The sequence below is a fragment of the Saimiri boliviensis genome, chromosome 10 (assembly GCF_048565385.1).
Source record: "Saimiri boliviensis isolate mSaiBol1 chromosome 10, mSaiBol1.pri, whole genome shotgun sequence".
In the NCBI taxonomy this organism is placed as follows: Eukaryota; Metazoa; Chordata; class Mammalia; order Primates; family Cebidae; genus Saimiri; species Saimiri boliviensis.
The window spans coordinates 23,142,176-23,145,226 of NC_133458.1; positions in this window are offsets into that span (position 1 = coordinate 23,142,176).

Genomic DNA, 3,051 nt, shown 5'->3' on the forward strand with positions numbered 1-3,051 from the left:
TGAGACTGGTATATGGTTTTGACAATTACGAAGTCATTAGGGCTCTAAACAAGACTGCTTTTAATACTCTGGCATTGATCAGAGTGGTGTAAGAAGCTGCTTGGAGGTTTAAAAAGTAGAGAGTAAGGGCCGGGCACCGGGGCTCATGCCTGTAATCCCAGCACTTTGGGAAGCTGAGGCGGGCGGATCACGAGGTCAAGAGATGGAGACCATCCTGGCCAACATGGTGAAACCCCGTCTCTACTAAAAATACAAAAATTAGCTGGGCATGGTGGCACGTGCCTGTGGTCTCAGCTACTCGGGAGGCTGAGGCGGAAGAATCACTTGAACCCAGGGACGGAGGTTGCAGTGAGCCGAGCTTGGCCACTGCACTCCAGCCTAGCGATAGAGCAAGACTCCGTCTCAAAGTAGAGAGACTACAAATATAGATTACTCTTTAAAGATAGTTGATGGTAAAATGAAGAAGGAAGAAAGATAAGTTCGTTTCTTTGGCATGATTGTTGTCTGAGAGCAGGTTTGCTAGCAAGAGTTCTCTAAGTGAATGAGAGGGGAGGATAGAGAGATCTTCTGAGTTAACAGTTGTACAGGGTTCTGCTCTCCAAGTATGATCAACAGATCAGTAGCACCACCATCATCTGGGAGCTTGTTAGAAATGCAGAATCTCAGGCCACGCTGCAAGCCTACTAAATCAGAATCTGCATTTTAACAAGATCCCCAGGTGATTAACATGCACGTTAAATTAATACTCACTGCAGTAGGTCAAGACAGAAATGTGGAGGAAGGAAGGAAGACACAGAACTCGTGAAGGTATTACAGTACTCAGGTCATTTTTTTCTTGTTCAATCACCTATGCATGCTTTGGTTTTTATCTGAGATGTAATGAGAAATGTTTAGAACATCCTTTAAGGGCTTCCAAATTCTTGGCATATATGGAAAATGAAGGTCTGTGTGATGAGAAGTCACCTCTAATGAAATCCAGATGGAACTCCAGATCAACCTTCCTCTTGGCAGGATTATCTACAGTGGAGGTGGAGATATTATTGCTTCAGCCTCACTCCCAGATAGTCTACTTTATTTGGTCTTAGGTAGACCTGGTGCTACTATTTGCATGTATATATACCAGTTTTATATATATACATGTGTGTATATATGTATAAATATAACATATATGTACATATGCATGTGTATATATATAACCGATATATATATATAAATATGTGTGTGGTGTGTATATATATATATATACACATATATATATCTCCTGTGTGACTCTATTATGCTGCCAGGATTGAGAATCACTGAGAATTCAAGTAAAGCTGTGGCTCTCAACCATGTCTGTACATTGGAATCACATGAAGAACTTTAAAGATGACTGATAGCCAAGTCCTACCCCCAGCAATTCTGATTTAATTAGACTGAGGTGCAGCCTTAAAGGTGATCTATTGATATTATTTCTAATCCTATCTTTTTAAGGTACTCCCTTCCTTTCCCTCAGTGGTTCTCAAACTTAACTGTACAATCAAATCACATGGTGGCTAAACTGCCGATGTCCAGGTACTTCTACTGGCAAAACTGTCTGTATCAGCAATCAGATCTTTAATGGTGAAAAAAAGGCACACTTCCCTCTTCTTCCAGTGGAATTCTCATAGCAGTTACAGTCTGAGTCATTCAACGTGACCCTTAATTACTCAATCAACAAATGTTTGTTAAGCACCTATTGTGTACATGAGTTAGTGCTGCACTGCTTTTTATTTGTAAAATAGGTTTGTCCACGCAGCAAGACTCATTTTTGATGGAAATGCGTTTACACTTCCTTTCTGCTTCCTGGTGTCTACTACAAAAGGTTAGCATTACTGCTCAGTATTTTACCACATCAAATATTTACGTTGTAATTGAATCCCACAGCAATAGCAAAGTACGTGGCACAAAGCTAAGTAGGATTTTGGAATGCTATATTGTTTTTGCTGTTCCCTGTGAGACATGAACACTCTGAAGTCTTTCTTGAGATCTGCAGCATAGTTTGGAATGCTTTTTCCCAATCCGTGGCTGGGAGACCACATTGGAATCATGAGGTACATTATCAAGTGCAGATTACTGGGCCTCACTTTAGACCTACCAACTCAAAATCCCTGTGTATGGGTTCTAGAAAACTGTATTTTTAGCAAGCACTCCAGGTTCTAATTCTAATGCCTTCTAGAATTTGAGAACTGCTGCCTTAAAAAGGTGAGTAGGAAAAAAAACTAACATGAATAAAATGCCTGCTACCTGTGAAATTAAGTATTTAATGAGCGTCCCTCTTGAGTCTGCACAGTGCTGGCACATTACAACAATGAATTAAAGAAAGTCCTGGGGCACATGTTCTCAGGATCTCTTGAGAGCCTTGGGCGAGAAAAATTAATATAAAAAAAAAGGAAGGAAGGAAGGAGGTAGGTTTGTTCTTAGAGAGAGAAGAAATGAAAGAGTCCTTACCCTAGAGTAGCTAACAGGGTCAATTAGTGTGCCGGGCGCCTCATCAAGAATGAGAATATAAAAGCAATACACTTAGTATGTTAGGCTTTTCAGAGACCATATCTTTTAATTCTCACAACCACCAGGTGAGATAGGCATTCTTGCTTCCCTCTTCACCTACGGTGAGATTGAGGCTCAGAGAAGTTGCCTAAGATTCAACCTCAGAACCTCTGAGTCCTACTATAACGAGAGGTAGACAGCTAAGTTCAGATGAGTTTCTACTTTCACTTAGTTCAGGAAGCAGAGTTGGTTCAGATACTAGAACACTTCCAACGAACAGTCACAGCTTTGTAGTTCTAGTGCCGCCGCCGCCGGCAAGTTTGTTGTGACCCTGGTGGCCGAATTACTCTGCGCTCTGGGCGGTCTCCAAAGAAACACTGACAGCGTTGGGACTTCACTTCCCAGCAAGCCCCGCGGCCGCCTATCACGCGAGGCATGCCGGGCACCTCGCCCCTCTGTCCTCTCTGGCGGAGCTGCCTGGCGGAAGCGGGAACGACGCAGCCAGTCGTAAAGGCGCATGGCATCCTGGGACATGTAGTCTGG